General features: G+C 38.7%; 1 protein-coding gene and 1 long non-coding RNA gene across 23 annotated transcripts in view; one reads left to right on the forward strand and one right to left on the reverse strand.

Annotated features, from left to right (window-relative positions):
• LOC122224979 overlaps positions 1–18,045 on the forward strand; it is a 41,532-nt gene extending 23,487 nt beyond the window's left edge. Inside the window, exon 3 of the long non-coding RNA XR_006205046.1 lies at positions 17,241–18,045. This is a non-coding gene — a long non-coding RNA (uncharacterized LOC122224979). The remainder of the gene's footprint in view (positions 1–17,240) is intronic.
• Positions 1–24,392, reverse strand: part of ANKS1B (ankyrin repeat and sterile alpha motif domain containing 1B) — a 1,079,782-nt gene that overhangs the window by 192,164 nt on the left and 863,226 nt on the right. The gene's annotated exons all lie outside the window — the stretch shown is intronic.

The raw sequence follows: 24,392 nt of genomic DNA on the forward strand, positions 1-24,392 counted from the left end.
ATAATTTTGAAGAATGTTTTGAATTTCTCCTTACAATATGTGTTTGAATGGGCAATGTGCCATTTACATTCAGGAACAGGGTGACTCCCTGAGCAAGAGATTCAAACTGACCAGGAGAAAGAGACAGAAGAATAAGACCCAGCCCTGCAAACATAAATCAGCCATCTGATGATGGCTGTACCAAAGGGCCTGCTTTCTCTAAAAATCCTTGCCTTTGGGTATACACCCCCTACTCTCTGTCAAGGCTGAGTTAGGTGCCCCTAACAGCAAAATGTCCTATTACAGAACTCCCCACACTGTGTTGTGATAACCCTCGTACCTGATTTCCCAACTAGACTTTAAGTTCTGGGAAGGCAAGGGCTGAATGTAGATGGTTCACTATTATACTCTGCTGCCTAGGGCAGTGCTTTGAGGACAGTGAGGGTCAAATGAGTATTTGTTCAATATAGATGGAATGATTACGCATCAAGCATCCCAACAGAGAGTGGTTCCTGTCAGTTATCTTTAAATATGAAAGTCAGTGTCAGAGACAGCACCAAAACTCATCCAAAAATACGGTAGTACAAGTGATAAAATTTCAGTCTTAAAAAAAGGACAAGATTTCTTATATTTAGGCAAATAGAGATCATAGAAATAAGAATCTGCCTCTGCATGAAAAGCAAATAAAATTCTTATTTCCTTTTACATTCTTACAATTGTACATTCTGTTCAGCAGTCTTCTGGCTTCTGATTATCGGGGAATACACTGCTTGCTATTTCTTGAAGTGTCCATAAACACAGATAGCAGAGCTCAATTCCTGAAATGTGTTCAGGTTTGATAAGGCGGATTGGACTGGATCTTGTTCAGCCTTTAATCTATTGCCTTCGGCATCTGAGAATGTTCCAAACTCAAGGCTATTTCAGTACCTTCTATTTACAATATGTGATTCTATAAAATGATATTTGTATTAGTTTTCTATGGCTGCTGTAACAAGTTACCGCAAAATTAATGGCTTAAAACAACACAAATTTATTTTCTAACAGTTCTGTAGTTCAGAAGTCTGACATGGATTTTACTGGGCAAAGCTCAAGGTGTCAGCAAAGGTGCATTCTATCCTGGAGGCTCTAGGAGAGAATCTACTTTCTTGCATTTTCCACCTTTAGAGGCTGTCCAATTTTCTTGACTCATATCGATCTTCCTTCATCTTCAAAGCTACCAAAGTCAGACTGAGTTCTCATGGTGCCCTCTGGTTCCCTCTTCCTACAGTCTCTTTCAATTTTAAGGGCCCTTGTACATATTTTGGGCCCACTGGGATAATTTTAGAGTTAACTGTGTAACAGAGTTATTTCCATCTGTCTGTACCTTAATACATCTTTGCCATGTTACTTAACATATTTACAGGTTACAGGGATTAGGATATACGTACTTTTGGGGGCCATTATTTTGTCTGCCACAGATGCATGTATACAATTATATATACCTGCAATCTAGGAAATACAGTAAGTCATCAAAAAATGTTTTTAAAGTTTATTTATTTTTGAGGGAGAGGGAGAGAGAGAGAGAGAGAGAGCAGGGGAGTGGCAGAGAGACAGGGAGACACAGAATCCGAAGCAGGCTTCAGCTCCAAGCTGTCAGCACAGAGCCTGACACAGGGCTCAAACTCATGAGCTGTGAGATCATGACCAAAGTCGGATGTTTAACCAGTTGAGCCACCCAGGTGCCTCTATAGTAAGTCATTTAAAAAACTGTGTCCCTATCCTAACTCTGTTCCCCCCGACTGGTTAAAAAAAAAAAAGATTAAAAAAATACCCAAAACAATCCAGAGAGTCAAAGCATAGAATGATATAATTTTGGAGTTAAAAATTTCAAATTCTTCTTTTGCTATGTGGGTTTAAGAGATTAAGATCCCCACCGTATCACTTGTGTGGGAGTTTACGTATAGGAATCTAACTGCTAATAAGTTATTTCCATGAAGTCCCACTCACAGTATGAATAGATATAATCTTGTTATAATCTGCCCACTGTTTGCCTGAAATTGTGCATACAAACTCTAAACTTTTTCTTCTTAATCATTTCTCTCTCAGAAATTTTGTTTAGCTTTCTAATTTGATTAGGCAAGGTTTTCTCATTCCCCACCGCTTTTTCAACAGATAGCATAAAGATAAACTCTTGCCAAATCCCAGGAGGAATGATCACTGACTGGAAATCAGCAGCAGTGATAAGCTTTTCTGTGTGGTTTATGCAGAAGCAAAAGACTGCCGAAATATCAGATTTCATGTCCCATATGTCCCCTTCTCACCCCACATTGTGCATTTAATAAAAAGTAACAGTTAGCTGCATTCCATATTTCAGTCACTCTTTCCCCATCTATGGACTGTAAGATTATGCAATATTTGTTATATTTGGTTTTCAGTGAAACCAGAATCAATAACAAATTTGTTTCATATTCATTCCTAAACATATTTACTGTGTGAATATGGATCAACTGGGATGGTATGAGGCTGTCACACATGAGCAGGGCTTCTGTGCAGTCCACAGCAACTTTTCCAATATTCCTGAGTAAGTCCAATAAGTCATAAAGCTCATATGCTACTGAATTCAGAACATCACCACCAGTAAAATCAGTTGAGATACTTTTAGAATGTTCAGTTTTCCAGCATCTCTTTTTTGACCAAATCCTTTCCCCTATTCCTTCTGTCTGTCTCATCTGGTTAACTTTGAGAAGTGGACACAAGGTTTTCCTCCTCTCCATCTATCCCACTCCTCTTCCCCTATTGTGAGATGACCGTGTGGTTGAGGTGGGTTTTGATTAATTTTAGCTAAATCCATCCTGATTTTTCCATCCCTCTTCTGAGTGAGGCAAAGCATTGCACATCATTCCACTGGGAACATAGAGTGGTTCAGTTTGGCCCAATTAGATGGTAGAAGTTTGCTGAGGCTTCTAGTTAGTGTTCTCACTCTGAAAAGAAAGTTTCAAAGAGTCATCCTCCCCCTGCCCATGGACCACCCCAAACTGGTTCTAGAACTTTTGCAACCATGTTATCAGCCTGATGAAGTAACTGATCTAGAAGAATCACAGGGAAGCAGAGCTCCTTCCTGATCCTCTGTCAAATACTTCTGAACTTCCAGTCATATGGACAGTGTTTCCTTTAGGGTTAAGCCAGTTTGAATTGGATTTTCTGCTATATTTACTCATTCATTCCATAAATAATTACAAATATCTACCGTGTACCAGACACTGTTCTAGACATTTGGGTTATATCAAGGAGAAAAACAAAGGGCCCTGCCCTCTAGTATGAAGAGATTAAAAAAAAAGAGCAAATGATAAATATAATAAATCAGGAAACTCACTTCTTAGTGAGTTCTAACATTCTTATGTTAGAAAGTGATTAAAGAAAGATGAAGGAACTAGGGAGCAACAGGAGCAGCGGATGAAAGATGGGAGTAGCCAACTATAATTTTAAGGGTGGGCAGGTTTCACCTCATTGAAAAGGTGCAGTGTGAATAAACTCTCAGGTGAAGTGAGCATGGATGGATATTTGGGGAAGAAATTTCTAGGCAGAGACAAGGGCCAATTCCCTAAGTTGGGGGCTTCCCTGGAGTATGGGAGAAGAAAGGAGACTGATGTGGTAGGAGTGAAGAAAAGGAGGGCAAAAATTAACAGGGAGCCCTGTGGGCCTTCTAGGCCAGTGAAGAAGGATTTTGGCTTTTACTCTGAGTGAAATGGGGAGCCACTGACGGGTTTTGTGCAGAAGAGTGGAGACCATCACTCTGGCTGCCATTTTGGGGAACAGGTTTTGGAGGGCTTAGGGAAGATGCAGAGAGCCCACAGTCCTAATTCAGTGTGGTGGTGATGGTGGTGAGGAGTGGTTTCCATTCTGGATAGGCTTTGAAGACAGAGCCAACAGATTTCCTGACAAAGCATATGTAGGATGTGGAAGAAAGAAATCAGCTACAAGGATGACTCCATCTGGAAGCAATGTAATTCATTCTCTCTTAAATTTGCCTGGCTTGCCTATCATCTACTATAACAGCGAATGTTATGAACCATAGGAAAACCCAACAAAACATAGGGTTCACAGGCAGACCAATAATTCAATATTAAGAGACTTACATTTTCTATTCACCATCTCCTTCACTTAAAAGTGTTTTTCTTGGCTGCCTTTTAGAAATAAAATTATCCTTCATTGTGTTTGAGTGTACTCAGGTAGGACTGAAGTGGTGATAGTTCTACCCTGTGAGGTAATGTCCTCGCCCTTTGTGTGACGTGGCTTCCCTTTATCTGGAGATTTCCGCTCCTGGATGTGACAGTGATGTTTCTTCCTTGTCAGTGGATTCAGCATCTGTATATGGGATATTTCGACTCCAATTCTGCTGCTGCATCATCCTAATTGTCTGGTTGTTACTGCCTTGTCACTTACCAACCGGTGTGAGATATTCTTTAGCTCTTCATCTGGAACAGAATAACAGCCTCTATCTTTAGAAATGATACATGCCGCGGATTATTCATGTTTGTAATTACAAATCTTCTTGCAGAAGCACAATTATTAAAAACCTTTGGAAATGACATTTCGTCTCACATCACAGAATCTGCCATTAGCCTCTTGTGCTGGTTTTGCTTTTGTTGCTGTAATTTCCACCTTCACTTCAATTGTAATTTAACATTATCTCTCTTCTCTGTATCTTTCTACCTGGCTGTAATGGTTAGGTCTCCTGCTGTTTATCCTTAAATACTTTCCCTTCTGTTCTGAATCTTACTGGGCTATGTTCTCTGGTTACAACCTAGAACACAGCTGCAGCAAACTTGTTGCACTGTAATAACTCAGAAGGTTGGTTTACCTCTGGTGCAGATACAGTGAGGGAAAGAGCTGGAGGGAGATCATTCATACAACCTTATCATTTTAAGAATGAAGAAACTGAGGTTTTAAGTGGTTAAGTGAATTTGATGTTGATCACCTAGCTTCTTATTACTGGATTATGCTCTGCAGTAGCAGTTAGGGATGTATTCAGGGATAGATTCTAAGTCCTCACATCTTGCAATGTAAACTGACTAGCCAATGATCTGGATAACAGAGCTGGAGAGGGGAAGGGAAGTGACACTGAGTGCTTCTCCTGAGCCAGACACTGTGCTAGGTGTTTTGTATCATGGACCACATTAATATCCACAACAACCTGGTAAGGTAGGATTATGCCCATTTCACCAAACAAACAAACAAACAAACAACAAAAAACCAAACAAAACTAGACTAAAACAAAAACAAAGAAAAAGAAAAAAAAAAGGAAATATTGAAACTCTTGGGAGATTAAGAGGATTAAAAGCACATAATAAGTAACTACTTGATCTACCTGACTTCCCACCCTTTCTCTTTCTGCTACATCAGGAACAGAATAATAGGCAATATTCTGAAAGCTTGAGGTGCAAGCAGGAGCTACTCTTTAAGTGGTTTGGAAAGCTAAAGTGTTTGGAAAAATGTGAAGATGGTGTTGGAGACTGTGCCTCATGATATCTGCTGCTTCCTAGATTTGTGCAGCTTCCATTTTTCTGTCCCAAGCAAACCAGACCTGGCTAACCATTCACCCGACCCAACCCACCCACCCGGGAAAATCAAAACTAGGAGTTACCAAGTCAGAGAATTTGCTCGGTACTCGAATTTTCAGTTTTGACTCTTTGAGGTTGTGTTGAGTCTTTTTGGTCCACAGTGCTCCAAAGTGGCTCAATTTGGCTGGTGAATAAGAAAGAAAGCTTGACTCTACAATAGGTTTTCTTTCTGAAATAACCAGGAACACTGGACATCAGAGATATACATTAAATGACTGCCTTCTTATTCTTTAGTTCTTTAGACGTTAGCTATTTCCATTGCTTCTTTCTTTTTTTTTTAATCTTATTTATTTATTTTTAAATTTACATCTAAGTTAGTTAGCATATAGTGCAATAATGATTTTAGGAGTAGATTCCAGTGATTCATCCCCTATGTTTAACATCCAGTGTATTTCCATTGCTTCTGCAGAGACAGAAAGATGGATAGAGAATCAAGGTCAGGAAATAGTATGGAGGTCAGGGTCAGTTAAGGGAATCTACCTAATTCCTGATCCATGGGGTTTTCTGAATGAGTCACCTTTGAATTGCAGGAGGATATCTAGTAGAAACCCCAGTATGCCTCATTCTTAAGAGATAGCCTCTAAAACACTGGGATTAGCATTAAGCCCTGAAAAGTCAAGAGTCATGATGATGGTAATGGGGCCAGAAACTTTAACTTCAAGCACAGTGGAAAAGGTTGGGATTGTGAAAAGCTGAAGGAAGGAATGGTTGTCTTCCAAGAGGACATGGTGACCATACTGAATGAAAGGAGTGAATGAAGATGCACTGAGAATTCAAGGTCAGGTTTAAGTAGTAACTCTCTAACAGTTGAGCCCTTTAGTGACATATTGAAGGAGTGCTACTAAGATCTTTAGAAACAGCAGAGTGTTGCACCTGCATAGGAAGGGTTATAGTTAGCTGTTGTCCCAAAAAACTAGATTAGAGATTTCAAAACCTGCTTTCTTACCACAATGACCTTGGTTAATTAAAAATTCAGATTTTTTTGAGTCCTGCTTCCAAAAAGTCTGATTGACCCATGGGAATAACTTCAGGTCAAGGAACCTCCTTGGAAACATCTGGGGTAGGTAATCCTGACTTCTGTAATTATGAGTTTTTATGTGCTACTTTTTATGGTATTTCTGGGACATCATTAATTTTGTCTTTTCCAGCTCAGAGATTTTTTTTTAATGTTTATTTATTTAATTTTGAGAGGGAGGGAGAGAGAGAGAGAGGGAGAGAGAGGGAGACATAGGATCCAAAGCAGACTTTGTGCTGACATCAGAGAGCCCGGATGTGGTGCTCAAACTCACAAACTGGGTGATCATGACCTGAGCTGAAGTTGGATGCCTAACTGACTGAGCCACCCAGGTGCCCCCCAGCTCAGAGAGTCTTAATCTGAGTTTCTGGGGCTCAATGTATAGGGCTCAGGGGGTCCGTGAACTACTTGAAATTGTATGCAGAATTTAACATATATATGAGCTATGTGCAGTTTCAAAGGAATCTCTGGTCCCCAAAAGGTTTAGAATCACTGCTTCACTTGTTCTGCCCATCACCTTTCTTCCTTGACTCACTGGAGCTGGCACATTGCTTTCAGTCCTGGCCAGTTTTCCTGGCTTCAGTGGACAGTATATCTATTTTGGAACTTTACATTCAACTATAAAACACAGAATTATTAGGAAAAGACAAGCGTGAATTCCATGTTCCTATTGCAATTAATTTTGGGGGAAAGGATATGCTTGCAGCAGTTTTCATAGAATACTGCTGTCCCCTGCTTTAATGAGCAAATAAAAAACATCCATCCATTTTGGTAATTCTACTGTCTCCATTTTTCCTTGAAGTCCGCCCTTTTTGCTGAACCACCTTAAGCATGGCTCCAATTGTTTTATTTTGCTTCTCTAGGTCCTTTGTTGCCCTCATCATGCTCCACTGTCCACAGAACAAAGTCCTGACTGCTTGGCCTGGCATCTGTGCCCTTTACAATCTGACTGTCTCCTGCTGCTCCCCTAATTGTTCCATGTTCCAAGCTAACTGTGCTACTTGCCTTTGCCCAAACCCTGTCTGTACCCTCTTCCCTCTGGGCCTGAATGGGATGCCCTCCCTTTCCTCTCCATCTGTTACAGTTTTACCCTTGTTTAAGGCCCTCTTCCTCTCTCTCTCTTTGTCAGAAATTTCTTCTTCTCTGAACATCAGTTGGACTTGGTTCATATGGGTCTTACGGCATTTGTAACATATGAGTTCATGTTTTATCATTCATGATTTCTGTTTCTCTTCTTCCTTACCAGATTCTAAGTCCTTTCAAAGCCGGGCCCATGCTGATTTTAACTCTGTATCTGGTGTGCTGACGTCACAGTACTGAACACACCATAAGCCCTTAACAAAATCTGGTGAATACATTTAACAACCTAGATCTGACTACTTCAATTTAGGAAAATAATTCTGTTTGTCTTTTTTCCTGGTAATCTAAGTTGGGCAATGTCTTGAGTATGGCATTAAAATTACATTTATTCTTGATGAGTTGGAAATTCATCTTGATGCGGTAGTGCAGTATTTTTATCCCTTTTGACTGGTGATGATTACACTGAGGTGAGAGGTTAAGGGAGTTGTCTAAGGCTGCCTGTAGGCAGGAGACAAAATGGGCTAGAACCCAGGCCTTCTGAAGACACATTAGCAAAAGCTTAGCATTGACTGTGCCAAGAATGGAACATAAATGTGTTTGCACATTGCCAAAGTCAACAATCCTATGGGTCAAAAAATTTGGTTCAGTGCAGACACTACAGGTGATGGACTATTAAAAACAATTATTTTTTTACAAGTCTATTTTGGCATGGTTGGTTTATTTGGTCTTTCTGTTCCCTAAATAAGAACATACCTTTAGGTCTAGTCCTTGGCCCTCTGCTTTCAGCCCTCTCCAGTATCTACCCTGGGGACCTACCCCTGCTTCATGGTTTTAATTATCACCACTCTGACTTATCTAATGCCTTGTCTGTAGTGGTGACCACTCCCCTGATCTCCACCTCACAGCAATTATAGTTTGCTGGAAGTTTCCCCTTGGAGTTATCCCAACACTTTAAACTCCTGATACCTAAATCCAGACTCATCACCTCTCTGACCAAACTTAACCTCCTCCATATACATATGTTTAATGACCCCTTCTAATGATCGAGGTTTGAGTCATTGTTATTTTTAACTTCTTCATTCTTCATAGTTTATTCATTAAGTCTTATCAATTCTTCCTTCAAAGTATTTACCGTGTCCATTTGAGAATCTAGAGGCTTTTTGGCAAAGACTGCATCTTTCTTTAGAGGCTCTCACCTTGCACACGTTCTTTTCTTTCTATTTCCATCACCACATTTCTAAGCCAGGGCAGGTGCTGCCTTATCCTTAAACTACAGTAATAATATTTGCCTGATCAATGTTTCTAAAATGTAAATTGAATTATGTTATTTCTCCCCTCTGCTTTCAAATTCCATTGGTGTTCATTTGATCATAGGATAAAACCCTTAATCTTCAGCTTGGTGTACCAAGCCTCCCATAATATGACCCAACTGATCATTCCATCAGTATAGTCTAATGCCCTCCCCCTCCCCACCCCCCCCCCCGAAATTCTTTGCCCCAGGCAAAGTCTTCTGTTCACTCTCCCAGAATTTATCTTCTACTGCCTTGCTTTGGTACTCAGTTTACTTCTTTTTATTTTCCATATTTTTCATTCAAAGCCCAACTGCTGTCTCATATTTTGATATGGTTTTTCCAAAAGATTTAAATCCACATCTCCAAAGTTGTTGGGCCCTTATTGTTTATGTCTTTGTCACTCAATGTGTTGTCAAATGATTTGCAGCAATGGCACCACCTGGAGGCTGGCTGGAACTATAGAATCTCAGGGACCCACGTCAGACCTGTTGAATTTGAATCTGTATTTTAGCAAGATGCCTGAAGGGATTCATGAAGGTTGAGAAACTCTGGTCTACTCCACTTGCACATGTAAATAATACTAAATAATACATTGATTTGTATACTAATCTGTACTCCTTAAGACCCTTGAAATCTAGAAAACTGTTTTATTTCTTTTGCATCTCTCTCAAACACAATTTCATGGCAAAGTAGGTGCTTAATAAATAAACTTCAATGTCCTTTTCTTAATTGTCCTATTAAGAGGGGGGAAAAGCCCCAAGACTCCTAGAAAGTGAATACACTACAAGCTTTGGCTATTGAGTCCATCTACAGTTGGCAAAGAAACAGTGACAGGTTTCTCATGTGGTGATCTCTTTGTACCCTTGTAGCACCTTATTCACCCCCATTATGACACCTTTCTGTTTGCATTACTTCTGTGTACATGTCTTTCTTGCCACTTAGGTAACCATGTCTTAGTCACCAACTCATCAATAGCACCTTGCCCATCAATGGCAATAGTCAACAAATGTTTACTGATTTGAATTAATAAATGAATGAATAACTTGTTACATGAATACATTATAGAGATTAAAATCTAGGCCTCTTCTGGATGTTTCTTACTATAACTATACAGTAAGTGTAGTTTACATTTACTATATAGTTACTCACTATAGTGTACACAAAGAATATACATTTATCACCATACTTTATACAACAGGTAAATTAACAGACTTTCCAAACTAGAGATCTCCTTTGCTTCCACCCCATTGCCACCATATTTTGATTTTTGAGGACTGAAGATGAGAAACATGAAGACTGAAAGTAGAAGCAAGAATGAAATGCAAGAATTTTATGTGAAGAGTCTTTTACATTCAACTGACAATGACTTAAAGGGAGCCCCAAATAAAAAGAACTTTTCAGTTATAAATGTCTCAATATTCACCTGACAAAGTGTTCTCCTCTAACAAGTTCGTCAAACAAAAAGGAGTGATATGGTAAATGACTACAGAATAAAGTGGTGTTTATGTAGCTTGGTGGTACATGCTATTTCACAATTTTGTTTTGTGTCTGAAAAACATATGAGGTTTGGCTGAGATTAGTAAAGAAATGTCTGATTTTTGGCAAATATTGTCCATCATTGAAGAAAAGAGAAAGCTGAGAACAGTGTCAGATTTCTATAGTCTTCCATCAGCCTAAGTTTATAAAAGCTTAAAGAACACCGTAGTGTTATAGATGACCCAAGCATGCATTTGTACAGTTTCTTAACTTTTTGCATGGGAACGTGTCTTATTTCTGCCAAAAGACTGCAAGGAGGGTAGGGATATTTATTTTATAATTCTGTCCATCGTTGATAATGGTTAGCACATACAGCTTTAATCTATCCTTCCTTCCAGCAACTTTTTTATTGAGAGATTGAGATGGAATATTGAGATATTCTACCTGTAGAATAGAATATTCTATTTGAGTGCTATCATATATGCTAGGGAAAAGAACCACTCATCAAAACAAAACTCCTTCTCTTCACAGAGCCTGCATTCTAGTGGAGCAAAAAAGACAATAAATAAAATAAGTGTAATACATAATTAGATCACAATATGGACTGTAGGAAAAAAAAATTAGAGAAAGATGTTGGGGAAGTGTACCTTTAAATAAGGAGTTAGGAAAGACTCTCTGTAAGAAAATGAGATTTATGGAAGGATGAGAAGAAGGTGAAATATATAGCTAACCTGCTAAGGAGGATCCTCAAGAGTGGAATAGCAAGTGCAAGGGGCAAGAGGTAGGCAAGCGCTGGTATGAACTGGGAACAGCAAGAAAGGTTTCTTGGGTTTGGAATACAAGGCACTTAGGGATGCATGAATGGAGAGTTGAGGTCAGATCTTACATGTTAATAGGATCTCTGTGGCTGCTAAGCAGAAAAGCCTGAGGGGAATAAGGGTGGAGGCAGGAGACCAATTAAGAGGCCACTGCAGTAATACAGACAAGAGATAATGCTCATTTCTATCAGAGAGGCAGCAGTGGAAGAAGTGAGGAGTGGCTACATTTCTGAATATAGTCAGAGGGTAGAGCCAACAGGATTTGCTGGTAATTGGATTTGGAGTTATGAGAGGCAGACAGGCATCCAGGACCTAGGCATTCATGATTTTTGGTCTGAGCAACTAGGAAAATGCAGTTTCCTTCAGATGAAACAGGGGGAAGGGTGTCAGTGAAGTTTTTCAGGGAATATTGGAAATTTAGCTTGAGCCATGTTGAGTTTGACATATCTTTTAGACAAGTGAAGATGTTGAGGAGGCAGTTGGATATTTGTGGAGTGAATGAATAAGCAGGATCTTAATCAAGTAGTTAACTCCCTCTTAGACAGAATCAACATTTTCCCTGACTAGACCTGCCTGAATTCCATACCTAGAGACCTGACCACCTGCTAGTCATCTCCCCTTAGATGTTCCCTAGACCCTCAACATGTCTAAAATGAAACTCACTCTCTTTCTCCCAAACCTGGTCTTCCTCTTTGTGAATATAGTCAGCGGTACCACCAGACATGCAAGGATCCTATTCATTTCCTCATGCCCATGTCTGCTGGCCACCAAACCTTATCAATCCTGCCTTCATGCCATCTCTAGAAGCCATCTCTCCCATCTACCTTCACTGTTGCCTTTTAAAATTAGGTTCTCATCATCTCTACCTGGATTATGTCAGTCTTCTACTTGGTCTCTCGGTCTCTAACTTATCTCCCACAGTGATTTTCTGAAATGCAAATGTGGTCATATTACTTGTCTACTTAAAAATTTCTCAAAGGCCTCCTTCGGTCTATAAAGTAAAAAATTCAGAGCTTGGCCTGCAAGGATCATCATAATCTGTCCCTGCTTGTCTCTCAGATTTATTCTCACACATACACATCACTCCTATGCATTAGCTATACTGTTCTACCCGTAGTTAATTGATTTGTTCATTCAATATTCAAATATATAGAGAGTGCTTCCTATGTTACAAGCAACTATGCTAAGCTCTGGGGATACATTGCTAGATGTGGCTAACTTAGTTCTTGCTTTCATGGAACCACACTTTCTTAATTCCCATGCCTTTGCAATTTGACCCCTCTGCCTTGAATTTATCTCTACCTTCCCCTCCCTGCACCTGAGTACCACTTAGAGAACACCAACTCACCTTTTAAGATTCAGCACATGTCACTTCCTTGTATTAGCATTTTTCTTAACCTCATTCTCTTCTAAAAATGTTTCTTTTCTCAAAAGGTATTGAATAACTTAATAGCTCTGGAAGTGAAGATACCTCTAAATACATTCTAGGTTCAGTTCAGAGTATTGTATTTTATATTACACTAGGAGATCACAGCTCAAAGAATAGGATTTTCTTCTTGATTCTAAGAGGCAGAAAAGCTTCCTTTTTCTGGATTTGTCCCTCTGACCTTGGTCTCCACAAATGGGATAAGTAATTGTTAACTTGCTGCAGAGTGACTAAACCCAAATGCACTGGATTACACACACAGTGGCTGCTCCAGAATTTTTATATAGTAAAACCTTAGGTGTGGTGATCACATTGGTAAAGGTGCTGGGGAATTTGTAGCTTGGTGGGTAACTGATGAAAATGTGTTTAAAGGCTCCTTTATTTATTTTAAAATTTTTATTATTTTATTTTATTTTTATTTTATCTTATTGAGAGAGTATGAGCAGGGGAGAGGGGCAGAGGGAGGGAGAGAGAGAATCCCAAGCAAGCTCCATGCTCAGCACAGAGCCTGATGCCATGACCCTGGGATCACGACCTGAGCTGAAATCAAGAGTCAGAGGCTCAACTGACTGAGCCACCTAGGTTCCCCAACTAAGCCATCCATTAGTGTTACCACTGTATAGAAAGACTGCCTTTTATACAGCTGCCCATACTTCCTGATCTACCCTTCTTTGTAGCTCCTACAGAGGGTACACAACTTGGGAATGAAAATACATATGGATTCAGAAATGTATAAAGAGATGAGGGAAGGCAGTAGGTAATGAGGAGGAGTATCAAGAAAAGTAAAAACCTTCCTCATTTGTTTGTACCCATCAGCTAAGAGGTGCTTCAGTATAGGAGTGAGCATTTGCCTAAGCTGAGAAAACCTAGAAACTCTGCCCCCAACCTCTGTCTGTATCTCTTCTCTCTTCTTTCTCTTGTTCTCTCTGTTTCTCCACCTCCCCACCTCTCTCTGGATGCAGACATATACACATTTAGATAATTTTAGAAAGCTCCATTGGAGAATATATTTTATAAACATGCAACAGTGCTAAAACCAAGTATTCCAGTAAAAGAGCCTAAAAAACTCTTGGTTCTCTCCCTCTGACTAACTTGTAGGCTGTACATGGTGGCGTATCTTATAATAAAGTAATAACAATAAATATCTGTGGGGCACCTGGGTGGTTCAGTTAGTTAAGCGTCTGACTTCAGCTCAGGTCATGATCTCACGGTTTGTGGGTTTGAGTCCCACATTGGGCTCTGCGCTGACAACTCAGAGCCTGGAGCCTGCTTCGGATTCTGTGTCTCCCTCTCTCTCTGCCCCTCCCCAACTCACTCTCTCAAAAATGAATACGTATTTTAAAAAATTAAAAAAAAACAATAAATATCTGATACTTTCTTGCCTCACCTCTGGTGTAACTAGGCAGTCAACAACCAAGTTATCACTGTAGTATAAAGTCATTCTGCCTATGATAAAAACCATAGCCACCCAACTGGTATAGGAAGGTGAACCTTCCATGAAGACTGCTAGCCCATGCTTGGTTACACACATTTGCCCACATATGCACACACAAATGCACACATTTAAGCATTATAACCAGATTAGTCTTTGCTTTTTGTATTGTATCAAACATTTAAAGGTAATATTTCATCAGTGATTGTCAATCAGAGTTATAAAATCATATGAATATATTTATCAACTTCACTTTAAATAATTTATTAAGGACACCAATTTGTTGTGAAGAAGAGCTAGCACAGCCACTGGTAATATGTTTAATTTATTTAAAGAGAAGCCTGTTCTGTTATTGCTTAAAATATAGTTACATCTACATGTAGATGATTGTTTATTAATTTGTCACAACATTTAAATATATCAATGAGACATTTTATAAATTAAAATCATATCAAGTAAGGGGATTATACCCTGATTATAAAGGTTTATGATTAGGTGATGATTATGAATGCCTAGCTTAATAATTATAATGGCTTAATGACTCTTGTGGTTATACTTTATAACAAAGATTGCACATTTAATAGTATGGGTATGGTACATAGTAAATGGAGCAAGAAAAAAGTGTCAATTTTGAAGCTTTAAACTAGATTCCTATTGATCTGATGTATGAAATTTCCTTGCTATTTTTTCATGGTTGTCAGTCTGTATTATTGCATGCTAGTGACTTTACTGGCTGGGTATAATAGACAGGTTTAATGCCAGAGTATGGGCATAGAAAGAGCTCAACATTTAGGACTTGGACTCACTACTGAGATTGCAAATTTATTCACTGTCTTTGTCCTGTTCAGAAAGCTGAGCTGCAGACTTGTGTAAGTGCCTCAGGCATGTGCCAAGCTAAAGGTGGGGTAGTCCCGCCTGTTATCTGGTAGAGTCTGGGTGGCATGTGCCTCTTCCACAGCCCCTTAGCCAAGATTTAAACATCTGCTCCAAGGCCAGTCATTTGAACAGTAATATCTAGTGGATAACATGAGCTCTGGAGTCAGATTCATTTATTCATTCTGTCATTCAAAAGGTATTTATTGAGTGCCTGTGTGCCAGGCATAGTTCCAGGTGCTGGGAATACAGTAGTGATCCTGTCTTCAGGGATCTGCTTAAGTTCAAATCCTGACTCTACCTGTTAACCTTGGGCACGATGTTTTACTCTCTGAATTTCAGTCTCCTAATTTGTACCAGACTCATATAAAGCACTCAACATTGTACCCAGCATATTGGAAGAGTCAGTTATTTTTATTGTTGGGAAACAGTCAAATGCAAACCATTTTCCTACCACTAATTAATTGGTTGTGAATGTGATCTATTAGTTTAAATGACTGACTCTATGGTTTTTAGTCTAGTCTGAGCATCACTTACAATACAGTAATGGCCATATGACAATTAGAATATTATTACTGTCTTCTTAATAAGGTTTTGCCTTTTAGGAAACACATATGAAATGAATATCCAAACTCCTTTCCCTTCAGGGCACTGAAAGTAGGAATAGAAGACAATTTTTCTAAGAGCTGTGTACACATTGTATGAGATACAAAAATGGAAAGGAAAAAAAAAAACCTCAAGACAATATTTTATTTAAATGTTAAGCAGTAGTATTAAAGGCCCAGGGAATTTTAAAGAGTAGAATCTTCCTTATGTTAGAAGAGGTTTCTCAGATTCTGAAAGAATCTGAGAAAAGGACAAGAGAACCTGTTTGGTTGTCAAAATATAATTAACTATGGAGCTGTGTCATGCTACCTAATAACTGAGTTAGTTGCATCAAAACTATGAGGCACTTTCAAGTGTTGAAATGAAGGCACTAAACTGATAACCTAAATTATGTACTCTTTTATCAAAATGCCTGGAAACCTGCTCAGGCTGGAGATTGGTTAATGGCATACACCAAGCTGTCCCAGGGAGCACAGATTTGTTTTCCTATGTTAGTGGCTGAACTCATCTGAAAGACAGCAGAGAGCATTGCCACACTCTGTCACCTGTAGGCTAGGGGTGGGGTGAGCTCTGAAGGCTATTTAAGAGGATATTTTTCGGAAAACAGGAGGTGGCACTAGAGAGCTTATGGTGGAAAACAGAAAGTGCTGCTCAGCTGCATTCCAAAGACATCCCAGGAGACAAGCTGATTATCAAAGGAAATCTGACACTTAATAGCATCTCTTAGGGTTTGGAGCACAGTTGGAAGAATCACTTAGAAAAGCGTTAAAAACTAACCTAAACCAACCAAATGAATATCTCTGGGGCTGGGATCTAGCATTGAATTGTCATTGATCTAGTCTTTAAAAACAAAACAAACAAACAAAGAAACAAACCTCCCCTAGATAATTCTAATGTAGCCAGAGATGAAAACCGTTGTTTAGAGGCCAGTACTTCTCATGGTCCCCAGACTATTATCACCTGGGTATTTGTAGAAATAAATGCACATTATCAGGCCCCAACCCATACCTACTGAATCAGAAACTTTGGAAGTGAAACTCAGCAATCTGTGTCTCCAAGGTGATTCTGATGCTCACTCAAGTTTGAGAACCACTGTTCTGGATAAGTCATGTCAGATGACAAAATCAAGAAGGCAGTTAGGCGGAAATGCCCGAGGTTGGAAGTCCACAGTGGTTTCCTTTTGGACTTCTAGAAAAGAACTAAAAACACACACTCTTCATTCCCATAGAGCCTCTGAAAGGAAAGGGGATCTAACTTTGCAGATTTATCTTCCTCAAACCTCCTAGCAAAGAATCCTAGACCTCTGGGTTCCAGCTGGGTCATATGACTTTAAATAAAATGCAGAAACTAATGATGGAAAGCTGTCAGACCACCAGAAAGACCAGTTGGCCCTTGGACCAAGAGGGGAAGTGAATGGGGAAGGGGAGGGCTTTCCAAAACCCAAGAAAGAATAACCTAAAAATGAAAAGAAAATCATTAAAACTGAACTTTGATTTACTTTTTCCTTTCCTTTCATGAAAGCTTTTTTTGGAACAGCACTGATATGTTAATAAAATTGAATAATGTCCCTTGTACTAAGTTTTCAGTACGAGATGAGAACTGCATAAGAACATGTTCTAATGATGCGTTGGTTTTTCTCACAGTAACATCCAGCCCCCAGAACATTCTCCAGCAGCACCCACACTTTCCGGTCCTAGTGAATAAACCTGGAACAGAGCTGAAAATCTGAGCTGTTGCCACCTGGATGGTGAAGGATCTTCCCGTGAACTGTATGTAGCCTGGCTCTGTTGCTGACTTCGATGAGAGTGTAGGGAAGTCACTTAGCTTCTCTGCCTTCAATTTTCTCAGGCAGAAACTGACAGAAACCACCTAGATGAAGTGAAATGTCAAAGTGATCTGCACGGGACTGGGAAGAGGGCCAGGTGCCACAGCCTAACAAGAAAAAGAAAACTGCACAGGCTCATAGTGTCACCTCCTGGCAAATGGGCAGAATGAAATTTAAGCTGAAACACTGAGAAGTTTAATTACCAAATGTGGGCCAAACCCTTTGTGATTTTATTAATTGTCTTTTCTTCCCCATACACATATGCTCTGCAACTATACTGCCTTCACCAACCAATAATCGAGGTAAACCATATGAACCATTATAGATGAATCATATTATATAAATAAGGAAAGAACCTCAACCAAATCCCAGAGGATGGATTGATTTTGTGGAACAGAAATATCTTTTTTGCTTACTTTTAAGTTCATTTGATGAAAAAATACCACATGGAATCATTATTTTAAGCACAAATTGCATTTAAGAGGAAATGCCTGGTAAGCCTTCTGGGGATGTACATAAGCTAATTTCATTCGACTAAAGGCTGTGAAATGCATTTCTGGGAATTATCGTGCAGAGACATACTTCCAATGCTTTACAACATGGACTTTACTGGGCTTGGAGAGAGAAATGGCATCCTATTCACTGTACTTGTTATTAAACTGAAGCTCCTCAATGACCCAGGCTCATTTTATCTAACTATATAGCCAGCTTTTTTGGATTTACAAAAGATGAGATTTGGGGGAAAGAAAATGAGAAACAATGAATCATTCACACAGGCACATAACTAGCAATTTGAAATTGGTATTCAGACCGTCTGATCTTTACATCTGTTCCTTTGTTCAGTCGTATTCCAGCCTCCAAAAGTTTCCCAGGTACTAATCATTGTTCTGTTCAATCCAATTACTGCTATGTTCAATTACTGTCCTCTGTTTCTCTAATGGAGGTTTGCTTTCAAGACCAGTGGCAACTCTTCAATATATATTTCTGTTTTTTTCATTTCCTCATAAAATCATTTTTTCCATCATTTTTTTCTTTTTCACTATGTTTTTTCTTTAATCACTATCACTTTATCTTCTTTTTTTTTTTTTTAGAGAGTGCATGAGTTGGGGAGAGGGGGAGTGGAGAGGAGAGAGAGAGAGAGAGAGAGAGAGAGAGAGAGAGAATTTTAAGTAGGCTTTATGGTCAATGCAGAGCCTGATGTGGGGCTTGATCCCAGGCCCCTAGGATCATGACCTGAGACTAAATCAAGAGTCAGATGCTCAAATGACTGAGTCACCCAGGCACCCCTCTTTGTTTTATCATCATGTTTTTATTTTCATCCTTGTTTTCCTCCATGACATCTCTCCTACCCTTAATATTATTCTCTAGAATGCTGTTAGATTTCCTATCTTTCTTTTTTATTCATACAAACAACTGTGGCATGCAAAGGGCCATAGAAACTTGCCAATATCAGGCTAGTTTGGGCTAGCACAGTACCTGGAAATTGGGAGGCACTCAATCCATATCTGTTCAATAACTGCCTGGATAAATGAAAATAGAAATGATTCCCTCCCTTTTTTTTGCTACAATCTTAAGCAAAACTGTAAACTAGTAACTTCCACCTCTTCAAATGTGTGTCAACTTTTTTTTTGCTAAGCCACTTTACTGAGGTATGACTGACATACAAAAACCTACATATTTAATATATACAACTTGATAAGTTTGGAGATAAGTACAATCTGTGAACTGTCACCACAATCTGTGTCATAATGTATCTATTGCCTCCAAAAGTTTCCTCCTCCCTTCTTTATTATTTTTTTTTTGTGTGTGATAAAAACACAACATAATATTCAGGCTCTTAGCAAATATTTAGGTATACAATACAGTATTAACTAGAGGCACTATGTTGGATAGTAGATATATAGTGTTTATTTATCTTTTCAAAAAAATTTTTTTAATTAATGTTTATTTTTGAGACAGAGAGAGAGCATGCGCAAGCAGGGGAGGGACAGAGAGAGAAGGAGTCACAGAATTCAAAGCAGGCTCCAGGCTCTGAGCTGCCAGCACAGAGCCCAACGTGGGGCTCAAACTCACAAACCGCTAGATCATGACCTGAGCCGAAGGTGGATGCTCAACCGACTGAGCCACCCAGGAGCCCCTATTCATCTTGTATAATTAAAATTTTGCATTCTTTGACTAATATCTCCCCATTGTCCCCCTCCACACAGCCTCTGACAACCACTGTTGCAGAGTGACAATCACTCTGCTTCTATGAATTTGACCATTTTAGAGTCATCATGTAAGTGTATCGTGTAGTATTTTTCCTTTGTGTCTGGCTTATTTCACTCGGCATAATGTCTTCCAGGCTCATCCATGTTGTTGCAAATGGCAGGATTTCCTTCTTTTTAAGACTGAATAATATTCTGCTGTATGTATATATTACATTTTCTTTATCAGTTCATCTGTTGGTGGATATATAGGTTGTTCCTACATTATGAACAGCGTGCTATGGACATGGGAGTGCTAATCTCTCTCAAGATCCTGACTTCATTTCTTTTGGCTAAATATTCAGTAGCAGGATTGCTGGATCATATGGAGGCTTTATTTTTTAATATTTTGAGGAAACTCCATCTCCACATTGTTTTCCGTAGATCCGTAGTAGCTGCACCATTTACATTTCCACCAATAGTGTACAAGATGTTCCAACTTCTCCACATCCATGCCAACACTTTTTTTTAAATTGCTAATAGCCATTCTGACAGGTGTGAGGTGATTTCTCATTGTAATTCGATTTTCATTTGTCTGCTGATTAGTAATTTTGAGCTTTTTCCCATACACCTGCTGGCCATTTGTACGTCTTTGGAGAAATGCCTACTCAAGTCCTTAGCCCATTTTTAAAATTGGGTTTATTTGGTTTTTTGCTATTAGATTCCAACAGTTCATTATATATTTTGGAGATTAACCCTTTATCAGTATTTTCTTCTGTTCCATAGGTTATCTTTTCATTTTGTTAATTGCTTCCTTTGCTGCACAGGAACTTTTTAGTTTGATGTAGCCCCCCATGTCTATTTTTGTGGGGCTTTTGCCTCCGCTTCTGGTGGCATATCTAAAGAATTATGGCCAAGATGAATATTACGAATCTTCTCCCCTGTATTCTCTTCTAGGAGCTTTATGTCTTCAGATATTACGTTTAAGTCTTTAATCCAAGAGTTGATTTTTGTGTATGGTCTAAGATAAGGGTCTTATTTCATTCTTATGCATGTGGGTATCCAGTATCCTGTGTTCCCTTTATTGAAGAGACCATCATTTCTCCATCGTGTATTCTTGGCACCTTTGTTGAAGATCAGTTGAAAGTATTTGCATGGATTTATATCTGAGCTATTTTACTCCATTGTCTCTGTGTCTGTTCTTATGCCCATACATACTGTTTGATTACTATAGCTCTGTATTATATTTTGAAATCAGGAAGTATGAGGTCTCCAGCTTGGTTATTCTTGCTAAAAACTGCTTTGACTATTGAGTGCCTTCTGTGGTTCCATATGAATTATCTTTTAAATTTTATTAAAAAAAAGGTCACTTGGATTTTGATAAAGATTGACTCTGTAGATTGCTTTGGGTAATATGGACATTTTAACAATATTAATTCTTCCAATCCATGAACACAGATATTTTTCCATTTATTTGTATCTGTTTTAATTTCTTTCATCAGTTTAAGCCTTGACAGTTGGCTTTTCTTTTTGAAATGCAAGTGCTTGACTTGAGCTTTGATTGCCCTGGCATCCACTTCACAGGGGACTCTGCTTCAACAAAGGCTATCTTGAATAAACACACTACCAGGCACACGTAGAAAAAGAACCAGGCTGCTTTCCCACACTAAGGCCCCTTTGTTTTAGAGATTTTAGCTGATTTTGATAACTGACCATTTGGGGCTGCTTCCCCCCCCCCCTTCTCTTCCTGAATTTCAGATTTCTGCTTCATGTTTTAAATTGACCAATAAAGAGTGAGTCTAAGAAACCCTAGACCCCCACCCTCAATAAAAGCAGAATAAAAATAAAATAAAATAAATTAAAATAGCCCCAATAAAAGCAGAATCCCAGGTCTCTGCTCTCTGTCTCTGGTCTCTCTGTCTCTCTTTCTATTGAAGACCTTATTTTGTGCCCTCTCCGTGTGCCTTATATGTTCTATGACATGTAAATAATACATTATTTTTTTCTTCAAAGTTTCCTAATGGTTATTGCTAAAGGGCATCTTGCAATCTAAAAAATACCACAAGGATCAGGTCAGTTCTAACATTGGTTTAGAAAGGGGAGCTATCTTTGGGAAGTTCACTGGAGCTTAGGTGTGTGCACCCAGCCATTTCTTTTCTTTTCTTTCTTTTTTTTATTAACTTGTTTTATTTTTTATTTTTTTTAAATTTACATCCAAATTAGTTAGCATATAGTGCAACAATGATTTCAGGAGTAGATTCCTTCGTGCCTCTTTCTTTTCTTTCTTTTTTTAAAAAAATGTTTATTTTTGAGGGAGGAGAGAGAGAGAGACAAAGAATCTGAAGCAGACTCCAGCCTCTGAGCTGTTGGCACAGAGCCTGACGTGGAGCTCAACCCAAGAACCAGAAGATCATGACCCGAGCCAAAGTTGGATGCTCAACTGGTGAGCCACTCAGGTGCCCCCACCCAGCCATTTATAGCCAATGGCATTACTACCAGTAAGCTGAGCCTGGCACAAAACAGTGTTTTAGTGGTTTTCATTTAAAAATCTTCCACCTCCTTGGTTAAGTTTGTTCTTAAAGTATTTTATTCTTTTTAATGTCACTGTAAATTTAAAAAAAAATTCCTTTTTGGATATTTTGTTCTTAGTATAGAAATGAAACTGATTTTCGTATGTTGATACTGTATCCTACAACTTTGCTTATGGATTTAATAGTTTTTTTGTGTGTGTGTCATCTGCAAACACAGATAATTTTACCTCTCCCTTTCTGATTTGGATGCCTTCCATTTCCTTTTCTTGCCTAAATTTTTAGGCCAGTACTTCCAGTATTATGTTGAAAAGTGGCAAGAATGGGCATATTGGCCTTGTTCCAGATCTTAGGGGAAAAGCATTCAGTTTTTCATTGAGTAAAGATGCTGGCTGTGTGCTTTTTATTTATGACCTTTATTGTGTTGAGGTAAGTTCCTTCAAATTAACTATTCTGATTGAAAAAAAATTTTTGTTCATGTAGATAAAAATTGAGTCTATATATACTACAGTAGGGTGTAGGTGTGCCCAGATTTTAACATGAGAGGTAAGAAATTTGGGAACTCCATTTATGAGTGAGGAGTAAGCACATAAAAAATCAGTAATTAGGATGTAAGCTCCTGGGGGAGCAGATATTTTCATCAGTTTCATTCTTTGCTATGTGCTCAGTGACTCTAACAGTGCCTGGCACAGAGAAGATGCCCAATAAATATATATGGAATGACTAAGAATGGATTACCTTTTACCTTTTATATGTAACTCATGATTTGTCACCACTTCCTGAAAGGTTACCCATTACTGAGAAGACAGCACTTTCAGACACTATAACAATAGTACACAGCTTAACAGTAAGGGTTAATCTAAACTCCATAGACCTCTAGGGGTTGAGTTTCAAAAGGTCTGTTAACCTCCTGAAATTATATGTATTATATAATATGTGCATATAATAAACATATATTCTATCTTTCTGGGGAGAAAGCCGGATGTGTTTATTTAATTAGGCTGGAGAATGAATGATCCCGTCTGTGTTCCTGAATCAGATTTGAGCAGTTTTCATCAAGTGGCTACTCTGTTTCAAGCCCATACATTATCTCATTTAAGCTTCATAACAACCTGGTCATGTTGACTGTATTATGATTCTCATTTATCAAATAAAGAATCAGAGGCTCAGAGAAGTTGAGAACACTGCTCAACTGCACATAGCTGTTAAGTGGTAAAGCTAAGAAGAAACCAAGGGCTTCTGAGCCCACTTCCTCTTACATTTTACTAAGCTGTGCATTTGTGTAACAGGATGGTACTTCAAAAAATGGTATTCTGGCTGCCAGAAGGAGATCAAAACAAATACGAAACACAATATTATTAGAAATGGAAGTCTGGATGTGCCAAGAAATCCCTTTAATGCTACGTAATAAGAAGGCTGGTATTTAGCTTGATACAAGCGTCTTTTAATATCATCTGCTCCCCAAATGCAGCCTAGGTGTTTCTTGTAACCTCCTCTGGTGATCCTAATGAAGTTTATGTCATTTTCAGCATCTACAGAAAACAAAGTAAAATTGAAAATTATGGGGAACCTGAATTTTATTGTTTTATTTTATAAAGCAAATGTCTGGTCACAAATAAAAATTTAAAACAGATATCAAAATTTCTTGGCACTCATTTCTTTTGTTTGACAGACAGACATCCGTGCAAAACATCCAAGACTTGTATAGATAGAGCAAAAGTGAGGGGGAGATTAACTTCTATTGTGTGCTTAATGTTTACCAGCCATGTTTACATACTTCGTTCTCTTTAAATCCTTGGGAAAATCTTGTAAGGTGGGTAATATTAGATTCATTTTAGAAAAAAAAAAAGCAAACAAAAAAAAACAGATTCAGAAGAGTCAAATAAGTTACTGAAAGCTGCACAGTTGAGATGTGGCAAAGCTATGCTTTGAACCCAGATTATGTTTTTTTATTTTATGATGCTGTCACATAGATGGTAAGAGCCACAGAAGGTGATATGAGCAGCATAGAACATACCTAAACACAATATTTTTGTTGAAACAACTCACTGTAAGCCTGTTATGAAATGTTGGAGATGGAGAGCATTTATAGACTGTGTAGTCCAACCTTTTGATTTTATAGGTGAGGAGAGTATACCTTAACTCTGAGTTATTAACTGAGAAAAGTTAAGAATATTGTCTACGATCACAGAGGAAGGGCAAGCATCTATGTCTTCTAAATCCCAGCTCAGTGCTACTTGTGTTACATCAGTATGG

The sequence above is a fragment of the Panthera leo genome, chromosome B4 (genome assembly GCF_018350215.1).
Source record: "Panthera leo isolate Ple1 chromosome B4, P.leo_Ple1_pat1.1, whole genome shotgun sequence".
In the NCBI taxonomy this organism is placed as follows: Eukaryota; Metazoa; Chordata; class Mammalia; order Carnivora; family Felidae; genus Panthera; species Panthera leo.